Below are 24,821 nucleotides of genomic sequence, written 5' to 3' on the forward strand. Positions count from 1 at the left end.
GATTACTGATGCATGAGGGCTTAATGCTGTTATTCTGTCGTTCGTTATCTGGTTTTCCTGTGTTACCTTTGTTTCTCATCCTGTGTGTTTTAGCCTACCCATTGACTTCTGCAATTTCTTATGCTGGGTTTCTTAGATTTTTCCTTATTTATATTTTGTGGCTCTGTTCTGTTTTTTAGTTTAGTGGCTACCCTGAAGTTTGTATTTAGAATCTCGTGTATAATATAGTCCATTCTCTGGTGGTCTCTTACTTCCTTGGCCTAGACTGATTTAGTCCCTTTCCTCTTCCCCTCCTAAATTATTATTTTCATCTCTTATTACAACTTGTGTTATGAGTTTGTAGTTAGAGTGATAAGATCGTCTTTGCCTTGGTGGTTTCCTTACCATTATCCTAATGCTATAGTTAAATATTTGCTATCCTATTCTGGTTCTATCTATTTGTCTCCCTACTCTGTGATTTGTGACCCCTTTCTCTCTTTTTTTCTTTTTTCAGGTATGAGAGCCTTCTTGTGGATTTCTTGTAGTGGAGGACTTTTGGTTACAAATTCCTTTAACTTTTGTTTCTCCGGAAAAGATTTAATTTCTCCCTCATATCTGAAGGATATTTTTGCTGGGTAGAATATTCTTGGCTGAATATTTTTATCTTTTAAAGTTTTGAATATGTCACTCTATTCTCTCCTAGCTTGTAAGGTTTCTATAGAGAAATCCACTGAAAGTCTGGTAGGAGTTCCTTTGTAGGTTATTTTCTTCTGTCTTGTTGCCTTGAGTATTCTTTCTTTGTCATTCATTTTTGCCATTTTTACTACTATATGCCTTGCAGTAGGTCTTTTTACATTGACAAACCTAGGAGACCTGAAATCTTCCTCCACACACATTTTTCCCTCAGTCCCTAGACTTGGGAAGTTCTCTTCTTTAATTTCATTAAGCACACTTTCTGCTCCATTTTGCTTTTCCATGCCCTCAGGAATTCCTATGATTCTTAAATTGGTTCTCCTCATTGAATCCACTATTTCTCTGATATTTTCCTCATTCTTTTTAATCCTTAGTTCTCTTTCTTCTTCTGTATGGAGCCATTCAGCCTGTTTATCTTTGATTATGCTAATTTGCTCCTCTATGGTGTCTACATGGGCATTCAGGAAAGCCATATTCTGTTTTATCTGGTCCATTGTATTTTTCATCTCTAGTATTTCTGATTGCTTCTTCTTTATAGTTTCAATCTCTTTCGTGAAGTAACTCCAGAACTCGTTGACTTGCTTCTCTATATTTCCCTTTACCTCATTGAGTTTTTTGATGATAGCTACTCTGAACTCATTTTCACTTAGTTTACCTATTTCCAAGTCCTCAGGACTTAATTCTGTGTTTTTATTGTTTTCCTTCTGGTCTGGAGCTTTTAGAAATTGCTGGATGGTAGAGGAGCGCTTTTTGCACATGATGGTAGTATTCAGTTGCAGTTACAGCCTGTCACCACTAGATGGGTGGTGGAGAGCCATGCGTTCTGAGCCCTCCACCTTCGCTCTGATGGCCGGTGCGCAGCGTGGGTTGGGGGAGGAGGGACACTTTCTCTCATGTGCTGATCTGGATTCTGATCAGCTCTTGCACTCCGGTCTCCCGGGGCCCTGGCTTGATGGATCCCCATATGCAGAAGCTTTCCCCTGTCAGCAGATTTCCACTGCACTGGTGGTGGCAGTCCTGGACGATCCCTGGTGTGCGGCCCCTCCCCCACATCTCCCCTCACCCGCGGCAGCGATCCCAGTCTCTAGGGGAGGGAGCGAAGTTCTCTCTTACCCCATTCCATTTCCTCCGAGGCCAGCCGCAGCCTCTCCGTCCTCCATCATCTTGCTGCTGTAGGTCTCTGACAGTCTCTGTATTAGGGTTATTGGTTGAAATTCAGTTTTTCCGGTTCTTTGGTTGTAGTTTGCAGGGGAGAGAGTCCAGGGTCAGCTCACCCCACCATTTTGCTGACGTCACCTCCTGATTCGTAGATGTTTATACACACACACACTCACTCTACCCTGAATCTTGGTTGACAGAATGCATTGAGAGATCTTATCTTCTCTCACTTCTTTAAAGTGTCTTCAGATGCACAGAAGTTTTAAATGTTAATGTACTCTAATTGATTCACAGTCTGTTCCTTAAAGTTTTTAATTTCTTTTTCTTAATAATACAATCTTTCCTGACCCCAAAAGCATAAAAATATTCTTCTGTATTTTATTCTAAAAGTTTGAAAATTTTACTTCATACATTTTGGTCTTTACTTGACTTGACGTAGATTTTGTGTACAACATGAGTTGGAATCCAGTTTCATTTTCCCCCTGTATGATATCCATTATCCCAACAGCATTGATTGAATGGCTTTCCCTTCCCCACTGACCAGCAATGCCACTGAGATTATATATCAAGTTACAATATGTGCTTGGCTCTGTTTCTGGACTCTGTTCTTTCCATGGTTCTCTTTTTTCCTATTCCTTTGCTAATGCTACACTATCTTATTTACCATATCTTCGTAAGTTTTACTGTCTGTAGAGGCCCCATTTTGTAATTTTTCTTCAAGAGTGACTTGGCTGTTCTTTGCCCTTAGCTCTTCCATTTCACTAGAATTCTAGTGAATCCTTCATTTTAGGATCAGCTTGTTAAAGTCCATAAAACAAAACAAAACAAAACTGGGTGGAATTGGGAATTGTGCCAAATTTGGAACAAAATTGATGTCTTTATGTTCTGAGCCTTTGCATCCACACATATGGTATATTGATAGATCTGTTTTAAGGTGTATCAATAAAGATTTATAATTTTCTTTAAAGAATGAGAGTGAAACAAAGGCATAATTTGGGCAATTGTAAACTGGAGAGTTAGCACCAACAGTCCCTCACTATAAGAAATTCTAAAGGATATACTCCAGACAGAAAAAAAGTGATCCAAAATGCGTTGTATGAGAGGTAAGAAGGAATGGTGAGCAAAGATATTAGTATAAATATGGGTAGATAATAACAATAATGTCTTATTTGTGAAAGGTGAACAGGATAAAGCTAAAATACTGAACAATAATAGCATATGCGTTGACAAGTGGCTGATAACAGTTAAATCATTCCAATATTCTTATGTTATTAGGGAGCAGGATAAAGATGTTGATTATTTTAGACTTTAAGTATGTGGATTAAATGGCAAGGGTAATCACTAAAAAATTAGATATTGAGTGTATAACATTTCAATAAAAGAAGAGGAAGGAAAATAGAATAAGAAAAAGGAAAGGGGGCTGGCCCCATGGCCAAGTGGTTAAGTTCATGTGCTCTGCTTCAGCAGCCCATGGTTTCACCAGTTCAGATCATGGGCGCGGACATGGCACCACTCATCAGGCCACGCTGAGGCGGCATCCTACATGCCACAACCAGAGGGACCCACAACTAGCATGTACAACTATGTACTGGGGGGATTTTGGGAGAAAAAGCGGGAAAAAAAAAAAAGATTGGCAACAGTTGTTAGCTCAGGTGCGAATCTTTAAAAGAGAAAAAAAAAAGAAAAAGAAAAAGGAAGAAAAAAAGAAGAAACAAAAGACAAAAACAGAAAAATAGCATGAAATAAGATAGTAAAAATAAATCAAATATATGAATAGTTAAAGAAAACTATTTTTAAAATTCTCACATATCTAGTTAGAAAAAAAATTGTTAGACTGGATTTTTTAAAAAATAATGTAGCTATTTTTTTTGTTTTTAAAAGTTACATCTAGAACACAAGGACATATGAAAGTTGAAAGTCAAATTGGAAAAAGATATACCAGGAAAATGCTAACCAAATAAAAATGATCTAGCTATAGCAATAGCAGAGAAAATATGCTTTAAGAGAAAAATCATTACTAGAGGTAGTAAGATTCATTACATAAAGGTAAAAGTTTCAATTTACCAGGATGATATGACTATTCTAAACTTATAAACACAGAAAGCAAGCAAAACAATCAATGAGGACATGTAAAATTTGAATAACAAAATTTTCAAGCCTGAACTAATGAACATGAGGAGAATATTGCGATTGTTGGTTGCGGTGTTCTCCATATGGTCATTGGCTCAAGGTTTTACAGTCTTTTCAAACACATGAGGAATATTTATGAAAATAGACTAATCTTAATGAGTTTCAAATGCTTGGTATCATACAACCACACTCTCTGATGCAATTATTAGATATCAATTAGAAAAACACCTCTAAACAAACAATGCTCAACTAAATATTTTAATGGAAATCAGAAACTATTTAGACTTGAATAATAAGGAAAATATTATCAAAATTGTGAGATGCAGCAAAAGTCTTTCTTAGAGGGAAATTTATAGCCTTAAATGCTTACAAATAGAAAAGCAGAAAAGCTCAAAATTAACAAGCTAGGAATCAAACTTAAGAAGTTTAGAAAAGAAATAGCAGAATAAACTAAAAATGTAGAAACAAGAAAACAATTATAAGAGAAGATATGAATGGAGAGGATTCTGGGAAGATGGTGTAGGAGGACTCTGAACTCACCTACCCCCGCCAGACACAACGAATCTACAACTACCTGTGGAACAATCACCTCTGAGAGATCTGAAAGTGGACAAAAAGAACTTTCACAATAAAGGACAAACTGACAGGGAAGAGGCAGAAATACACCTCTGTTGAGGAAAAAAACACATCCTAGCCTTCATGGCCAGGAGGAGTGGGGGATCTGAGCAGGAGGCCTATGCCACAATAGGCACCCCACCCTTTGAATTTAGCACGACTGGGATGAGTTCCCATAGTACCTGGCTTTGCTGGCTTTTAAAACCAACAGGGAATACCTCTAGAAAATCTATTGAATTTCAGAGAAAGAAAAGCCTGCTTTTAAAAGGTGCACACACTGATTCACTCGTTCTGGAAACCAACATAAAATTACCAGAAACAAAGGTGCTTAGTCCTTTGGTAAAAGAGATTCACCTAAGCTCTGAGCCCATCTCAGAGGGGCAGGAGGTGGGTGGGCCCACATCCCCAGGGACTGAGACACTGGTGGCAGCCATTATTGTGATCCAGTACAAGTGTGCTGACACAGATGCTGTCAGACACCATTGGATTTCTTCCGCTGGCCTGTTATTACAGGTGTTTGCCCTGCCCACAAGAGCACCAATTTAATTTAGCTCAGCCTGGGCAGGCAGCCCTCCCAAGGGACCGTTCCCACCCACCAGCAAGCCCACGGGGAACTTGTGGGCCTATGTAGGTGGGGTGTGTGGGACCTCTGCAGTGGGGCAAGTGGGTTTGCCTTGGCAGGCCATGTGTGCAGGGTGGGCCTGTGATGGCAAAGTGTTGGGCCTGTGGGCAGTGAGGCATGTCAGCTGCAGCAGACTTGTGCCACTGGCCCTCTCAAACAACCACACAGGGGATCTGCCCCACCTTGCAATACCTGAAACAATTGTGTGCTGCCATGCCTGGGGCTGGCCCCATCCATCTGCACTCCTAAGAGAACTGACCACAGCCTTGTGCTTCAGGGAGCCTCACCAAATGCCTGCAGCAGTTGTGAGCTCCTGAACCTGGCAGCCAGCTACACTGGGGGCCTGACTCACTTCACAGCAAAACAGCAGCAGTTGTGTGCTGCCAGCCATGCAGGGGCTTGACCCACCAGATAAAGTGACTAAAGCGACCATAGCAGCTACACAAGATGGAGCCTTACAACCAGCTGGCTTGGGGGCCTGCCTCGACTACCTGTGCACCCACAGCATGAGCTACCCCATCACAATAGAAGGGCACATGTGGCCCACACAGCGGATATTCCTGGGACATTTGGAACAGGTAACAAGAGGGAAGCACATTTCTGGGCCTGATAAGGTATCTCTTATGTAAGACCACATTTCCAAGATCAGGAGACATAGCTGATCTGCCTAATATAAGCACAGAGAAGTAGGCAAAATGAGGAGACAAAGGAATATATTCCAAATAAGGGAACAGAACAAACCCTCAGAAAAAGCACTAAATGAAACAGAGATAAACAATCTACCTGACAAAGAGTACAAACTAATAGTCATAAAGATGCTCATTGGTCTTGGGAGAAGAACAGTTGAACACAGTGAGAATAAATAATGGGAAAATATAAAAAAGAACCAATCAAAATAGAAGAATACAATAATGGAAAATAAAAATTCACTACAGGGAATCAACAGCAGAGCAGATGACACAGAAGAATGGATCAGCAAGCTGGATGAAAGAGTAGAGGAAATCAGCCAAGCTGAACAGGAAAAAGAATTAAAAAGAATAAGGAAAGTCTGAGGGACCTATGGGACAACATCAAGCACTCTAACATTGACATTATAGCTGTCCCAGAAGGAGAAGAGAGGCAAAGGGGCAGAGAATCTATTTGAAGAAATAATAGCTGAAAAATTCCCTAACCTGGGGAAGGAAACAGACATTCAGGTACAGGAATAACAGAGAACACCAAACAAGATGACCCCAAAGAGGCCCACACCAAGCCACATTATAATTAAAATGTCAAGAATTAAAGATAAAGAGAGAATCGTAAAAGCTGCAAGAAAGGCAACAAATTATATATAAAGAAAACCCCATAAGGCTATCATCTGACTTCTCAGCAGAAATCTTACAGGCTGGAAGGGAGTGGCACAATATATTCAAAGTACTGAAAGGAAAAAAACCTACAGCCAAAAATACTCTGCCTGGCAAGGTTATCATTCAGAATGGAAGGAGAGACAGACAGTTTTCCAGAGAAGCAAAAACTACAGAAGATTATCATCAGTAAACCAGCTTTACAAGAAATGTTAAAGGGACTTATTTAAGTAGAAAAGAAAAGACCACAAAAAGGAACAGGAAAATTAGCAAAGAAAAAATGTCACTGGAAAAGGTACATATATAGTAAAGGTAGCACATCAACCACCTATAAAGCTAATATGAAGGTTAAAAGATAAAAGTACTAAAAATTTCTATCTCCATGATAAGAGGTTAAGGGATACACACACACACACACAAAGAGGTTAAATATTATATCAAAAACATGAAATGTGGGTGGAGGGGAGTAAAAGTGTAGGGCTTTTAGAAAGAGGTCAAACTTAACAGACCATCAACTTAATATAGATTGGTATCTACATAGGTTATTATATATGAACCTCATGGAAATCACAAATCAGAAACCTATAATAAATACACAAAAAATAAAGAGAAAGGAACCCAAACATAATACTAAAGAAAGCCATCAAATCACAAGGGAAGAGAGCAAGAGAAGAAAGGAACAGAGAAGAACTACTAAAATACCCAGGAAAAAAGTAACAAAATGGCAATATGTACATACTTACCAATAGCTACTTTAAATGTCAACAGACTAAATGCTCCAATCAAAAGAAATGGGGTGGCTGAATGGATAAAAATACAATACCCATATATGCCGCATACAAAAGACATACTTCAGACTTAAAAACACTCACAAAGTGAAAGTGAAGGGTTGGAAAAAGATACTCCATACAAATGGAAGTGAAAAGAAAGCTGAGGTAGCAATACTTACATGAGACATAATAGACTTTAAAACAAAAACTGTAACAAGAGCACTATATAATGATAAAAGGAACAATCCAACAAGAGAGCACAACACTTGTAAATATCTATTCACCCAACATAGAAGCACCTAAATATGTAAGTGATTATTAACAGACATAAAAGGAGAAATTAACAATAGCACAACAATAGTAATGGATGTTAACACTCCACTTACATCAATGGATATGTCATCCAAACAAAAGTTTAATAAGGAAACATTGGCTTTAAATGACATATTAGACCAGGTGGGTTTAACAGATACATACAGAACATTCCATCCACAACCCACAGAATACACATTCTTTTTGAATGCATATGGAACATTCCCCAGGACAGATCACATATGAGGCCACAAAACAAGTCTCAATAAATTTAAGAAGGTTGAAATAATACTAAGCATCTTTTCTGACCACAGTGATATGAAACTAGAAAGCAACTGCAAGAAAAAAGCTGGAGAAGTCACAAATATGTGGAGATTAAACAAAATGCTACTGAACAACTATTGGGTTAATGAAGAAATCAAGGTAGAAATCAAAAAATACCTGGAGACAAATGAAAATGAAAGTATGACATACCAAAATTTATGAGACACGCAAAAGCCTTACTACTAGGGAAGTTTATAGCAATAAAGTCCTACCTGAAGAAACAGAAAGATTTCAAATAAATGATCTAACAGCACACCGAAAGTAACAGAGCATAAATGAATGAAATAAAAACTGAAAAAAAAATAGAAAAAGTCAATGAAATGAAGAGCTGGTTCTTTGAGAAGACAAACAAAATTGACAAATCTTCAGCTAGACTCACCAAGAAAAAAAAAAGAGAGAAGACAAATAAATAAACTCAAAAATGAAAGAGGAGAAATTACAACAGACACCACAGAAATACAAGGAACCGTAAGAGAATAGTACAAAAAGCTGTGCCAACAAATCGGATAACCTAGAAGAAATGGATAAATTCTTAGAATCATACAACCTTTGAAAACTGAATCAAGAAGAAAGAGAGAATCTGAAAAGACCAATCACTAGTAAGGAGATAAAAACAGTAATCAAAAACCTCCCAAAAAACAAAAGTCCAGGGACACACAGCTTTCCCAGTGAATTCTACCAAAGAAAGAAGCCTGAATATCTATCCTTCTCAAAGTTTTACCAAAAAATTTATATAACATTATAAACCAATGTTACCTCAATAAAATAAATAGATAAATAAGTAAATAAATAAATAAAACAAATAAACAAAAGAAGAGGAGGGGACACTTCCTAACTCATTATACAGGGCCAACATTACCCTGATACTAAAAACCAGAAAAGGACAACACAAAAAAAGAAACTTATAGGCCAGTATCACTGATGAACACAAAAATCCTCGACAAAAAGACTCGCAAATTGAATACAATAATACATTAAAAAGATCATACACCATGATCAAGTGGGATTTATTCCAGGGATGTAGAGATGGTTCAACATCCACAAATCAATCAACGTGATACACCACATTAACAAAATGAAGAATAAAAATCACATGATCATATCAATAGATGCCAAGAAAGCATCAGACAAGATACAGCATCCATTTATGATAAAAACTGTGAATAAAGTGAGTATTCAAGGAAAGTACTTCAATGTAGTAAAGACTCCATGTGACAAACCCAGAGCTAACATCATACTCAATAGGGAAAAACTGAAAGCTATCCCCCTAAGAACAGGAACCAGACAAGGATGCCCACTTTTGCCATTATTTAACGGAGTATTGGAAGTCCTAGCCAGAGCACTCAGGGAAGAAAAGGAAATAAAAGGGATCCAAATTGGAAAGGAAGAAGTGAAACTGTCACTATATGCAGATGACATGATTTATATATAGAAAACCCTAAGGAATCCACCAAAAAACTATTATAAATAATAAATGAATACAGTAAAGTTTCAGGATATAAAACCAACATACAAAAATCAGTTGTGTTTCCATACACTAACAATCAAGTAGCAGAAAGAGAAATTAAGAATATAATCCCATTTATAATCACAACAAAAAGAATAAAATACCTAGGAATAAATCTAACCAAGAGGTGAAAGACCTGTACACTGAAAACTACAAAACACTGTTGGAAGAAATTGAGGAAGACATGGAAAGATACTCCATGCTCATGGATTGGAAGAATTAACATCGTTAAAATGTCCCTGCTTCCTGAAGCAATCCACAGATTCAATGTAATCTCTATCCAAGTCCCAACAACATTCTTCACAGAAATAGAACAAAGAATCCTAAAATTTATGTGGAGCAACAAAAGACGCTGAGTAGCCAAAGCAATCCTGAAAAAAAAGAAGAAAGCTGGAGATAGCACACTCACTGACTTCAAAATATATTACAAAGCTATAGTAACCCACACAGCATGGTACTGGCACAAAAATAGACACACAGATCAATGAAATAGAATTGAGAACCCAGAAGTAAACCCACACATCTATGGACAGCTAATTTTCGACAAAGGAGCCAAGAACATTCAACGGAGAAAGCAAAGTCTCTTCAATAAATGGTGTTGGGGAAACTGGACAGCCACATGCAAAGAATGAAAGTAGACCATTATCTTACACCACACACAAAAATTAACTCAAAATGGATTAAAGCCTTGAATTTAAAACCTGAAACCATAAAACTTTTAGAGGAAAATATAGACAGCATGCTCTTCAACATTGGTCTTGACATTATCCTTTTGAATACCATGTCTCCCCAGGCAAGGGAAACAAAAGAAAAAATAAACAAATGGGACTACATCAAAGTAAAAATCTTATGCATAGCACGGGAAGCCATCAACAAAACAAAAAGACAACTTAACAACTAGGAGAAAATATTTACAAACCATATGTCTGATAAGGGGTTACGCTCCAAAATATATAAAGAACTCATACAACTCAACACAAAAAGTGAACAACTCATTTAAAAAATGGGTAAAGGATCTGAACAGACCTTTCTGCAAAGAAGATATAAAGGTGCCCAAAAGGCACATGAAAAGATGTTCAGCATCACTAATTATTAGGGAAATGCAAATCAAAACTACGATGAGATATCACTGAAGGCTGTCAGAACAGCTATAATTAACAAGGCAAGAAATAACAAGTATTGGAGAGGATTCAGAGAGAAGAAAACCCTCATACACTGCTGGTGGTGCAGCCACTATGGAAAACAGTATGGAGCTTCCTCAGAAAATTATAAACAGAACTACCATATGATCCAGCTATTCCACTGCTGGGTATTTATCCAAAGTCCACAAAAACACGAATGTAAAAAGATATTTGCACCCCTATGTTCACTGCAGCATTATTCACAATAGCCAAGCTTGGAAGCAACCTAAGTGACCATCAAGGGATGAATGCATAAAGAAGATGTGGTATGTATACAAATGGAATACTACTCAGCCATGAAAAAAGACGAAATCTTGCTATTTTTGACAACATGGATGGACCTTGAGGGTATTATGCTAAGCGAAATAAGTCATACAGAGAAAGTTGAATACCGTATGATTTCACAATTTCACTCATAAGGGGAAGATAAAAACAAAAACAACAACAACAAACAAACAAACATGTAGATACAGAGATTAGATTGGTGGTTACCAAAGAGGGAGGAGGAGAGGGCAAAAGGGGTAATAGGGCACGTGTTTATGGTGACAGATGGTAATCAGTCTTTGGGTGGTGAACATGATGTACTCTACACAGAAACTGAAATATAATGATGTACACCTGAAATTTATGTAACGTTATAAACCAATGTTACCTCAATAAAATAAAAAAGTAAATAAATAAACAAAAAAACATTAAAATAAAATAAAAGAGATCCCAGAGAGCTCTCTCACTTCTGCCATGTGAGGACCCAGCCGGAGGACAGCCATCTGTGAACCAGGAAATGGGCCCTCACCAGCAGTGGACCCACCAAATCTGCTGGCACCTTGATCATGGATTTCCCAGTCTCCGGAACTGTAATAAATACATTTCTGTCGTTTAAGCCAAAAAAAAGGAGAGAGAAGATATTAATGAAATAGAAAAAATACAATAGATGGGAATGAGAATGTCAAAAGTGGGTTCTTTGAAAACGCTAATAAAATTGCAAAACTCCTAGGAAGTTTCATCAAGAAAAAATGAGAGGATTCAAAGTAAGCATAATTAATGAAAAAGCAAACAATACCAAATTCTACAGATATTGAACAGAAAATAAAAGGAAATTACGAACTTTCTGTCAATAAACTTGACAAATAAAGTTTATCAAAACTGAAAAATATAACTTACCATAACTGACTCAAGTATAACCATAGAATAAATAATCTCTAACCATTAAAGAAATTGAAACAGCAATTTACATATTTTCCCAGAAAAAAATGCCTAGCCCCATAAAGTTTACAGATGATTCCTATCAAATGTCTAAGGAACATATTCTCCCAGCTTCCCGCAAACTCTCCTGCTCATGAACATAGCTGCAAAGTCTTGGCGAAGTATTGATGAACTGAGCCCTGGTGCGTATTTAATGCATAATATATTATAACCACAAATCACCTGAAGGTGAATAAATTTGGGGGATATATGATAAAACTATAATAATAAAGAGTGAGTGGTATTGGCAAAGCTACACAAATAGATCAATGGAACAAAACATACGCTTTTGAAACAGTCACATGCAATATTAACTTAGAACACGTCTAATAAGCACTGCAGGTAAGTGAGTAAACGACAGACTAAGGTAAGTATCTTAGCCTTGGTTTTCCAGAAACCGGAACCTGGCGCTGAGCTTAAGGGCTATTACTCTAGTGGGAGATCTAATCCCAGGGCAGCAAAAAGTCACAGAAAAGATGCTGGGAAGGAGGGGAAGCAAATAATTTCTGAGCTAGCCACAGCTTCACAAAGAGACACATCTGGCTGCTCTCTGCTCAGTCATGCTGGACATTTTAAGAAAGGCTGTTGAGAAGCATCATGCTTCACAGTGGTCTATCAGAGGAGTTTGGGAGGAGAGTTGATCTGCTGGTTCTAGACTGGTCTTCTTTTCTTCATTGGTCAAAGTTTGTCTCAGAACACATTAACCCCACTACATTTTCAGGCTGTATCTCTTGATCCCTTTGGACCACCTCTAGAACACTAAAGCCAAGATCTCATGCCTTATAGTGTTGGATTTTATATTGAGTGGGCAGGGCAGGAGGACTAGGCTGGACCCAGGTGCCTGATCCACTGGTGCTCTCACAGTAGCAGGCATGATGGGCACCGTGCTGGGGCTGCGCTCTCTACGGGGAAGGTCAAGGCAGCTGGCAGTGCAGGTAGATGAGGCAGCAGCTGCAGCAGCCATGGAATCATAAGGAACTCCCCAAGGACAAGCAGCTGAGGACCCTGGGCAAGATGAGTCTGAGTAAATCTGAGGAGCTGCTTTAATTGCGTCCAAAACAATTGGATCCACATGGGAAAATACAACATCTGACCTTACCTCACACCCTGAGAAAAATCAATCCCCGGTGGAGTAGAGACCTAACTATGAATGGCAAGACAATCTAGGAGACTATACTTACCTCCGGAAGAAAAGGATTTCTTATACAGGTCTCCAGAAGTACCAACCACAGAGTAAACACTTTTAAATTTCATAACATTAAGGTTAAAAATCTACTGTTCATCAAAACACCTCATAAAGAGAGAGAAAAGACAAACCACAAATTTGGAGAAAATATTTGCTACACATATAACTGATACACATATAACTCCTCAAGATATTTAGCCTATGTAAAAATTATTACAAATCAGTAAGAAAAAGACAAGCAAACCAGTAGAGAAGAGAAAACGCTGTGAACAGTATTTCGCAGAACACAAACGGCCTGTGAACATATTTTACAGTGCTCAAACTTAACATCTGAAATCAATTAATGTAATATATCATACAATAAAATAAAAGACAAAAACCATATGATCATCTCAACAGGCAGAAACAGTATTTGACAAAATTCAACACCCTTCATCACAAAAGCACGTAATAAACTGGAAATAGAGAGAAATTCCTCAATCTGATCAAGCGTATCTGTGAAAAACTTACGGCTTCCATCATACTTAATAATGAAAGACTGGTGTTTCCCCTTAAGATCAGGAACAAGAAAAGGATGCCTGCTCTTGCCATTTCTATTCAGCATTGTACTGGCCATTTCAGCCAGGGCAATTAGAAAAGAAAAATAAAAAAGAAGGCATTTAGATTCGAAAGGAAGAAATAAAACTATCTCTATTTTCAGAAGACATAATCCTTCTTGAATGTAGAAAATCCTAAGAATTCTGTTAAAAACTATTAGAACTAAAAAATGAGTTCAGCTAGGTTGCAGGATACAATGTTTGTATACAAAAATCAATTGTACTTCTATACAGTAGCAATGAACAAGCCACAAATGAATTTTTTTTAATTCCATTTATACTAGCATCAAAAATCATAAAATACTTAAGAATAAATTTAACAGAAGTACAAAACTTATACTCTGAAAATTACAGCACATTGTTGAAGAAATTAAAGAAAACCTAAAATAAATGGAAAGACATTCTGTGTTCACAAACTGAAAGACCTAATATTGTAACGATGGCAGTACTCTTCAAATGGATCTACAGATTCCATGAAATCCCTACTAACAGTATAGCTGGCTGCTTTGCAGAAATTGACAAGCTGCACGTAAAATTCATCTGGAAATTCAAGGAACCCAGAATATCCAAAACAATCTTGAAAAAGAACAGAGTCGGAGGGCTCACACTTCCCAATTATGAAATTTGCTACAATGCTACAGTAATTAAGACTACGCGGTACTGGCATAGGAAAAGACATAGGGATCATTGGAATAGAATTGAGAGTCCAGAAGCAAACTCTCATATTTAGGGTCAATTGATTTTCAACAAGGGTGCCAAGGCAATTCAATGTGGAAAGAATAGTTTTTTCAAGAAATGGTGCTGGAACAACTGCACATGCAAAATATCCACATGCAGAATAACGAAATTGGACCCATAGCCTATGCCATATACAAAATTTAACTCAAAATGGGTCAATCTAAATGTGAGAGCTAAAACTATAAAACTCTTAGAAGAAAGCATAGACATAAGTCTTCATGACCGGGAACTAGTCAGTGGTTTTTTAGATATGACACAAAAAGCACAAGCAACAATGGAAAAAAAATAAAGTGGAATCATCAAAATTGAAAACTTTTGTGCTTCATAGGACATCAAGAAAGTGAAAAGACAACCCACCAAATGGTAGAAAACTTTGCTACTTTTATATCTAAGAGACTTGAATGTAGAATATATAATGAACTCTTACTACTCAATAATAAAAAGGCAGTTAAACTGATTTTAAAAACAGGCAAAGGATCTGAATAGACATTTCTCCAAAGAAGCTATATATACAAATGGCCCATAATCACATGAAAAGATGCTCAACATCGCTAACTATCAGAGAAATGAATATCAAAACCAAACTGAGATACCACTTCACGTCCACTGGAATGACTGTAACCAAAAGAAGACAACAAGTTGGTGAAGACAGGGAGAGACTGGAACCCTCATACACTCTGGTGAGAATGTAAAATGGTGCAGCCACTAGGTAAAATAGGCTGGCAGTTCCTCAAAAGGTTAATCATAGAGTTTCTACATGACCCAGCAATTCCGCTCCTACATGGATACCCAAGAGAAATGAACACATGTACCTACACAACAATTTGGACACAAATAATAAAAAGTGGAAACAACCATAAGTTGTATTTCTCTACAACATTCAACTGATGAATGGATAAAAAAAATATTGTATATCCATACAGTGGGCTATTATTTGCCAATAATAGGGAATGAAGTACCGATACTGGTACCTGCTACAACATGGATGAACCTTAAAAACGTTATGCTAAGTGGAAGAAATCACCACAAAGAGCCACATGTTATAGATGCCATTTATAGGAAATGTTCAGAGAAGGAAAATCTATAGACAAAATGTTACCAGGGCTGAGGGACTTGGAGGGAAACCAGAAATGACCGCTAATGCATTTCTTTTGGGGGTGATGAAAATGTTCTAAAATTGCTTGTGGTGATGGTTGTACAACTCTGTGAATAAACTAAAAAGAACAGACTTTTAAACTTTAAATGACTGAATTGTAAGGTATGTGAGTTATATCTCAGTGCAGTTGTTATAAAAACATATATATACAGTTATAGCGTTTTATTAAAAACAAGGGAAAATTCAAATTTTGGAAAGTGCCAAGTGTTAGCATGATCACAGAACAATGAGAACTCTCATCCACTGCTTATGGGAGTGCAAATTATAAACACCACAGTGGAAAACTTGTACTTACCCCATGACCTAGCAAATTCCCTGTCTTGCACATAAACACCAGGAGACGTGTGTAATAATGTTTTCAGCAGCGTCTGTCATAACAGTAAAACATGGGTACAACCCAAGTGCTCATCAACTGTGGAATGGATTCAGTTGGCTGGAGACAGGCACCGTATCTGTTGTCGTGGGGAAACTGCCCACAGCGGGGAAGAGTACATTCTGTAAAAGGAAGTCGGTGCTATTAGGAAAGGGGAACAGCCAAAAGCAACAACTGCCACCACAAAACAAATACTCTCTCCACACTGGGGTTTTTGTTTTCAATTGATTCAGAACCCACAGGGAATACTCGAGTGATTACCGAACTCCCTCAAACTCCTACAGAAATGAATCCTATTATCAGCCCAGCAGGAGCCTGGAATCATAGAAAGAAATAAAATGAGGGTAGAAAAAAATGGGGGCTTGATGATTGTGGGTTTTCCCAGGCGCAAGATGGGACTCTGGAGCGAAGGCCTCTCTGTTCCTTGCTATGGAGGGGGGCCAGCAGCAGTAGGCAGAAGGCGGACCCCTCTTCGTTTGGCCCCTGGCTACATCCCCCTGCCCCAGAGAATCAGGACCAGGGACAGGGGAAGCCAGTGGATCATCCATTCTTGAGCTGGCTCAGAAATGCGTTATCTGAGTGAACCACTCCTCCACTCTCCATCCACTCGCTGGGGCCAGGGAGAAAACCAAGCAGATCCTCCTGACTTTGTCCTGTGCCCTCAGGCGCAGAAGGAGATGCTGTCTGTCTGCTCACTGTGGGAAAAGTTCTTCCTCCCGTCTTCTGAAGTGGGCCCCCAGCTGCTCTTGCCACTGATCATTTGTTTTCTAAGTGGGACTCTTTCCCAGCTGTCCTTTCTATTAATAAAGTCTCACTTGCCGCACCACCTTCCCAGGTGACATCGATGCTATTGATTTACTCCCTCACCACAGCTTCCTCTTCTGGCCACAGATACTTCAAAGGGTCTCAGGAGTCCCTCATGAAGCTCCCTCTCCTCCCCCTCCAGCCGCTGTAGACAAAGCTCAGTGTCAGTTGAAGGATTTCACGCCCTGAGTCGGCAAACCAGGATCACACGGCAACACCGTTTACCTAAGGTGGTGAAGCTGGTGAGTCAGGATTTTTAGACAGGTTTTTCTTCCCTATAAAAAGGCAGCAGGGAACTCTTTAGGCCACAGAGAGGAGGAGTTTTAAGTCGGTCTGCAAGAAAATCTGTATATATATGTGTACAGTAGTAAAGTAATGCTTTAGCAATTTAAGAGGATTTCACCCTTTAAGAGCTTAACTATTTTGCTGATAAATATGATCAGTTTTATATGTAATGTTTACTTATTCTCACTCAGTACCCTGTAACATAGCTGAAGAGTAAAAAGGCTTTTTCAATTTTTTACTATTTAAAGTTTCTTTGGTTACTGTTCATGTCAATATTTAATAGAGCTAACCATTCCTAGTACACATCACTCTCTCCAGGAGATACTTGAAAAATCATTTTATTATGAAGGATCTTATATTTACTTTATTCCTTATTGTTATATGGTTCTTGCTTTCAAGAAGTATTTGAGGTGGCTTAAAATAAAAAACATAAATATAATACAACTACAATAGTAAAAGAAAATAAAAGCCATGCCAAAGAAACAAATATCCTTAGCTCCAGTAGCAAATACAGCTATACTGATTAAACACTAACTTGGGCTTCCTAGCAGCCAAGGTAAAAAGGGAAACAGAAACCATACCAACAGTTCAAATTAGAAAAACAGGTTTTGTTTTGTTTTACAAACCAAATCTAAAAGGAGTTTATGAAAAAGGAAACATCCATTGATTTGTTTGAAAAGTATTCATTTAATGCTTACAAATGAGCCAAATCCTATACAACATAGGGAGTACAATTTCAAAAATGGTTTCTGCCCTCATAGAGCTTAGAGTCTACTGGGAGAGAGAGACAGTAAAAAAAATAATCAAACAAATAAGTATAAATCACAAGTGAAAAAGTGTACAAGGACTAAGAGAATAATCAAGGTTCAGGAAAGCCTCCCTGAGGGGGTGACATTTAAAAATCAAAAAGAGGGGCTGGCCTGTGGCCTAGTGGTGTGCTCCACTTTGGCAGCTCAGGTTCAGTTTCTGGGTGTGGACCTACACCACTCTTTGGTGTCCATGCTGTGGCAGTGACCCATGTACAAAATAGAGGAAGATTGGCACAGATACTAGCTGAGGATGAATCTTCCTCAAGCCAAAAAAAAAAGGAGGAGGATTGGCAACAGATTTTAGCTCAGGGCAAATCTTCTTCAGAAAAAAAAGCCACACACACCCAAAAACAAAAAAGAGATAAAATACAGTTTCTACCCAGATGAGTTTGCAGCAGAGAAAGGGTTTATTCACAATGCAGCCAAGTGAGGAGATAGAAGAAACAATCTTAAATCTTCCTCCCCAAAAATGGAGACTAGGGATACTTATGGGGTAAGGGGGCGGGGTGGTCGGAAGTGTGGGGATAGAAGATTGAGGCCAGGAGGAGCGAGGGAACTGAGGGTCTGCACAAGCGTAGTCAAGCTTTATGGCTCTTCACAGGACGCATGTTCACAAAATGGCTGCATTACCATGATCTGAGGGTGGAGTGTTCAGCTCCACGACATCAAAGGGCCGCCTGTTGGTCATCCCCACCTACTTGGTGAGTCAGTGGTCTTAACCAGCCAGAACTGGACAAGGAGCCGACTCTCAGTTCCTGAAAAACTCAAGTGCCCGTTACCATGGTGACCAAAGCACCAGAGGTGTCATCTGTAGGATGGGCTTTAGTGGTGTTTTATCCAACCGCTTTTGCAAACAGACGACTGACTGAGTATAGTTCAAGCAAGTTGCCCCCTGGCTTCCCAAGATAAGGTTCGGGGAGAACAGGGCCCTGAAGTGCTCCTACAGAAGATCTGATTTTTGAGGTGCAGAAACTCACAGTGTACTTATCAGTGATCCTGCTTACCAGTGTTACAGAGGGGCAAATTGGAATACAGGCTCCAGAATTTTTTTCCTTTTTTTTGAGGAAGATTAGCTCTGAGCTAACATCCACCGCCAATCCTCCTCTTTTTTGCTGAAGAAGATTGGCCTTGAGCTAACATATGTGCCCATCTTCCTCTGTTTTGTATGTGGGACACCGCCACAGCATGGCTTGATGAGTGGTGTGTAGGTGCACACCTGGGATCTGAACCAGGGAACCCTGGGCTCCCCAAGCAGAGTGCATGAACTTAACCACTATGCCACTGGGCCAGCCCCTCCAGATTTTTAATTAATGTGCCTGAGTATGAGGCCTTTGGGATCGAGAGTCAAGCAAGACTTTTAATGTGAGGGTGGTTGGAAGTTAGATTTCCCTAAAGAAGTCTCAGAATCTGTCTCCAAGAGTCCTTAAGTGCACACGATCTTGCCTGAACTCAAAGGGTAAGAAAAGTGTTCTCATTTTGGTAACTTTTGGTCACGGTTGCTTTTCTTTCTATATCTCCTATTTAGGTAAAAGAGAAACAAGTCAGAAATGCAGTTTTATGATGGAAACAGTATAATGCAGACTCATATTTAAGGTTTGAATAATTTTGAGATTGAAAAACCAAGAGGAGTTTGTATGAAACTTCTTTGTTCTTTTTCAGTCTGCTGAGAGAGAGTGGTCAGAGGAGGAGAGTGCAAGGAGAGAGAGGAAAAGGAGGAAGAAATAGGGGGGAGAAAGAGAGAGAGAGAGGGAGCGAGCCTCTGCTTTAGAGGAATATGATGTTGAGAAAAGCTGACAGGCAGAAAACAAGCCTAAGTGTGGTTGCTATGGTTACTGTACCATCTGTGTTCTCGCCTACCCAACACCAAAGGGTTATATAACCTGGTAACCAGCTAAATATTAAAATGGACCTAACAGTGAAAACAGTTATTTTTGTTATTTTTTTAAAGGGTGATTCTAAATCAAATTGAAACACTACGCACTGCTCTTTACGTCTCCCTCCACATGAGGCACTCTAGGATGTGCAGACAATTCCCCCTGAGGGAAGAAAGATCTACGTACTGCAATGGCCCTGATTTTCAACTCTTCGAGTCTATTGTTCTTATTAAATTTATAATTAGGCAACGTCTCAGCAGTTGATACATTTATATGTTTTCAATTTCAATTGATTTACAAATAAACCAATGGTATACGAAAACACAAGAACTGTCTTCTACAAGGAAATGAGACTGTCCATTGACCCAAAATGCAACTTTCCTCAAATGCAAAACTGTGCAAAGGATACTCTCGCTAACATAGAGAAGAGAATGTTCTAAATCCATATCTCTCCCTAGAAATGGAGCTTTCTTGTGCAAGTTCACAGGAACTGTGATAAGGATTGTTGTGTCACAATCGGCAGAAGAGCCAGCCCTGAACCGTGCCATCCGCCCATGGTCCACAGCATGATGTATTGGAAATGCCAGCCTCAGACAAGCTACTTTCAATCAAGACAAGCTAGAATTGAGCAAGTGATAGGTTTTGCTGGTTTCATCCTCAAACTGCTTCTCAATCTCCCTAGGAAAACTAGCATTAGGATCTCATGAAGCCAATCAGGTCTCAGTCTATATTTCCAGCCCTCAGCCCTTCCCCGTAGACATCCTGCAGGCACCTCAAAATCCACGTGTCCAGAGATTAATTCAACTTTTCCACCTCCTATGACTTGTTCTTCTTTCCTTTTCCTAGTTAATGTCCAAGTTAGAAAGTTCAAAGCTACCTTCAACTTTCCCGCCTCCAAACACTTTGGCCATGGAGCTTAGGTGAGTTATCTCACCTGTCGTGTCTTAGCCTGGGTTTTGTTAAATTGCTGAATAGGCCCCTTTCTTCTCAAGTTAGCGATGAAGGTTAAATGAGAAAGTGTGTGGGGAGTGCTCAGAGCAGCCTCTGGGTCTAGTAAATGCTCAGGAAAAGGTGGCAGTTTCACGATTATCCCTCGCCGGACGACTGCGCGGGCTCCTAATCCATCTTCTGAGCGCAGAACTTCCCCACATTTTCCATGCTTATCTCTGCTCCCTTTAGGGCCCCCGTGGTGCACAGTCTATAATCACTTGCCTATTTCAGCTTTCCTGTCCTTGTGTCATCATCGCATGTTGGGTGTATGGGGAGCAGAAAACTAGTCTTCTTAGTTCACAAGTTTCCAGATGGAGAGAAGCATGCCCGAGCAGCTGCACACAAGGGCATGGGAATTCATCCCTCCACATTTGCACCTGACTCGGAGGACTAGATCCGGGATTGGGAACAGACGAGGTAACAGGATGAACCACAGAGGGAGGTGGTGATTAGCGTATTTTGCATGTGGGAGGAATGTGAATTGTTTTGTTAGGAAGTGGAGCATAATAGATGGTTTCCAAAAAGGCTGCATCGATGTCTCCCATCCCACAACCTTTTCGCAATGTGACTTTGCCACTTCTCTCCTCAAGAAGTAGAATCTGTTTTCTCTCCTCTTGAATCTGGACTGGCTTCCTGACTTGCTTTGACCAATAAAATATGATGGAAGCGACATAGGTCTTGTAGCTTCTGTTTAAAAGCTTTCATAGCTCTGCTTTCACACTCTTGGAATGCTCCCCTGAGAAGGCTGCCTTGAGACCAGCGCCCTGTAAGAAAGCCCAAGGTGGCTGTGTGGGGAGATCAACGTTCCATGGCTGCCAGGCCCAGCCGAGCCCAGCTGCCAGCCAGTCTGCCACGTGGGTGCAGCCACATGAATGACACCAGGCGAGATCAGCAGAAGAATCGCCCAGGCAGCCCACAGGATTGTGAGGAAAAAATAAGCTGTTGAACTGTGAATGAGTACCTTAACCCTGGAGGAATACCCTCATAATCTAATCCGTTATGGTTTGATTTCCTACTCCCTACCCTTGAGGTTGCATGAGGAATTATTTTAGACAAATATTAAGATTGTAACTTTTTTCACAGAGTATTATCCAAAACTACCTTCAATTTTCGATGTTGTGGTAGAGCTGTAATAATCATAGTAGATATTCCAGGGTGGGGAGTTAGTTCACTGGAGACCCTGATTAGTATGGGGAAGTGCTAAGGTGGACGCTGCGGCCGAGCGCTGTGATGACCCTGCAGCTGCCGCTGTGCCGGTCACCGTGTCGGGGTCCAAGAGCAAGTTTTGTTAAGAAAACTTCGAACACTTGTGGTTATGACAGTCAGCTTGATTAAACACATTCTAAAGAAAAGGCATTCCTGCTCAGCGAATTAGGGGATGAAAACAAGGGTCTGAAAGCCTGAGGGTAGAGTTGGTCATCAAGAAGCAAATTTCACCTGGAAACATCACCTTAGTGGGAAATTTTACTTTGGTTAGTTCTTCTCCTGCACATAAGATTGCCAGTTTAACCATATTAATCCCCAATGGAAAGAATTCAGAGGCCTCTAATTTAAAACAAAGAGTGAAATGAAATTTTATAGTACTATTAGATTGGTCTTCAATCTGACTTTGCAAGTAGTGAAGTCGATGCTAAGTGGTAGAAAGGGTCTTTCCAGAGGTGGGAGGTAGGCCAGCAGAGCGACCTGAGGGGGCGCTCACAAACCACCTGGCGCCCCATGGATCTCGAGCGGGGATTACAGAGCATCCCCTGCTGAGAGAAAGGACCAGGCTGCCCTGCTTCGATCTCTGGGTATGCCTGAAGTCTCAGGACAATCCTTGCACTAGAGTTTTAGGTTTTAGGGGGTGGGGCATATATTTTGTTTTTCCTAACTCTTCTTAGTCATATCCACATCTATAACTACATTCTTTTGTATTCTCAGCTCTCTGAAAATGTATTTCCTTCCTGTTGTGCGTTGGATCCCCTTGCTGGAAGAGCTCAGACCTTTCTGTTGCTGTGATAATAACACTTGCACTGCGTTCCTCCACCACGCTGAGCACCGCTGGGGAGCTGCCACTGGGACTGACACTCGTGAGCATAGAAAACCGTCTGACCCTCAGTGCTGGGCTGGCTGGCAGATCCTTTAGAAGCCATTTGCTTTTTGGTTAAAATGTCACAGGTTACTGGGTCAAGGAAATTTTGTTTTTAAAGACTGGCACCTGAGCTAACATCTGTTCCCAATCTTCTTTTTCTTCTTCTTCTCCTTCTCCTCCCCAAAGCCCCCCAGGGCATAGTTGTAGATTCTAGTTGTAGGTCCTCTGGTTGTGCTATGTGGGACACCACCTCAGCATGGCCCGATGAGCAGTGCCATGTCCATGCCCAGGATCTCAACCTCGAAACCCTGGGCTGTCGAAGCAGAGCGCACGAACTTAACCACAGGGCCACAGGGCCAGCCCCTGTGTCAAGGAGATTTGATCTTTGGCTTTTTAGAAATCAGAAATCCACATACCCCGCCTCTTTTTACTAGATACCATATTTTGTTGTCATTTAAGCTCAGGACAATTTCCTTTTTCACATGAGTTTATATGAATTAACAATTTTTGTCATGTATTTACACGCTAAAATCTAGATGGACAGTTCTGCGGGTAGTACACATCACATTAGCAATGCTATTACCTACTACCATGTTCTTTTTTTGCCTAAGAAAACGATTTCAGTTCTGGATCTTCATTACTTTCAGAATTAAACTTTGGACTCTGGTTTCAAGATAGACATAAATACTTTTTCCTAGTTGTTTGAAAGGAAAACATACTTTGCTTCTTCATTAGAAGAGAAACAACCACCACTCTGCAGTATGTTTTTAGAAGTCTTCAGACCTGGGGCTGGCGCTGTGGCCCAGTGGTTAAGTTCGCCCACTCCGCTTCGGCGGTCCAGGGTTTCGCTGGTTTGGATCCTGGGCACGGACATGGCACCACCCGCCAGGCCACGATGAGATGGCGTTCCCCATGCCACAACTAGAGGGACCCACAACTAAAATATACAGCTGTGTACTGGGGGGCTTTGGGGAGAAAAAGGAAAAATAAAATCTTTAAAAAAAAAAAGTCTTCAGACCTTTAAAGGGACTTTGCTGCTGACTTTGCTACCAGAACCCCATCTGTTTTCTCCCCCAGCCCTCATTGTGTAAGGACATAAACGACCTTGTTTCACAGCACACCCTTTGCCCGTGGGCCTTGGCTGCTCCTGATTCACTGTGATCTCAGTCGATGCAGCTTGGTTCAGCTGCTCTTAACATTTTCTGCGGTTTGGAGCCTCCTACCTGCAACTATTCCCTATAGCTTCAAACCCACAGCAGCAGAACTCTGGCCTTGTGATAGAGCACGCATAAGTAAGAAAACCAGCAGTCTGATGGCTCAATCCAGGGGTGGAGAGCAGAGCACCGGATATTAGGCTCAGAATGCACAGCTGGGCAAATAGCACATGCTGTGTTTCCAACGTACCTGCAAAACAGAATTCGTGGCTCCTCTTATTTCTTTCTCTTTTATTTTCACTATCACCATCTCCCTCACTTCTTTAAACTCATGGTCCTGTTGAGTACTTACCCCACAGGTTGGCAGCCTTATTGGATATTCCAGCCCTTCTTCCCAAAGAGACTGGGAAGTGCTTCCATCCTTTTCAGTTCTGACACTATTGGGGCAGCGGGACCCAGGCACATGCACTGCACCCTCAGGCATTTCATCAATCATGAGAAAGAGAAGCTGCAGGACACTGGGAAACGGCCCTCCCTGGCCTCCTAGGAGGACAGTTACCAGCAGCACTTGGACCAAGATGTGCCAGGATCGTCCCTTCAGTACCTCTGGCTCTTTCAGTCTCCAGATTATCATCTGATTATTCACATATGAGAGTCTTATTTTCCACAGTCTAGACTCAGTGTAGCTTCCTGTAAACAGGAAAAACATGTTTAACCCACTGTGTTGCCCAAAGGGCGTGGCACATGGTAGGTGTTCAAGAAGTCCTGACTTAGGATCCAGAACTTTCTCCAAAAAGATTACAATTCAAACTGAGGGCAGTAACATACATAACATGGGACATAACATGGGGCATTATGACAATGGTTTTATAAACATTCCTAGAGTGTCTCAGCAATTATTATTCAGGG

At 40.1% G+C, this 24,821-nt stretch overlaps 1 long non-coding RNA gene across 1 annotated transcript in view; it reads right to left on the minus strand.

Annotated features, from left to right (window-relative positions):
- The window catches only part of LOC139073615 (uncharacterized), a 37,326-nt gene extending 12,778 nt beyond the window's left edge, over positions 1-24,548 (minus strand). The window contains exons 1-2 of the long non-coding RNA XR_011522532.1: positions 24,265-24,548; positions 15,848-16,047 (exon numbers count right to left, since the gene is read on the minus strand). This is a non-coding gene — a long non-coding RNA (uncharacterized lncRNA). The remainder of the gene's footprint in view (positions 1-15,847; positions 16,048-24,264) is intronic.
- Between the last annotated feature and the right edge of the window lie 273 nt (positions 24,549-24,821).

Source organism: Equus przewalskii, chromosome 9 (assembly GCF_037783145.1).
Source record: "Equus przewalskii isolate Varuska chromosome 9, EquPr2, whole genome shotgun sequence".
Classification (NCBI taxonomy): domain Eukaryota; kingdom Metazoa; phylum Chordata; class Mammalia; order Perissodactyla; family Equidae; genus Equus; species Equus przewalskii.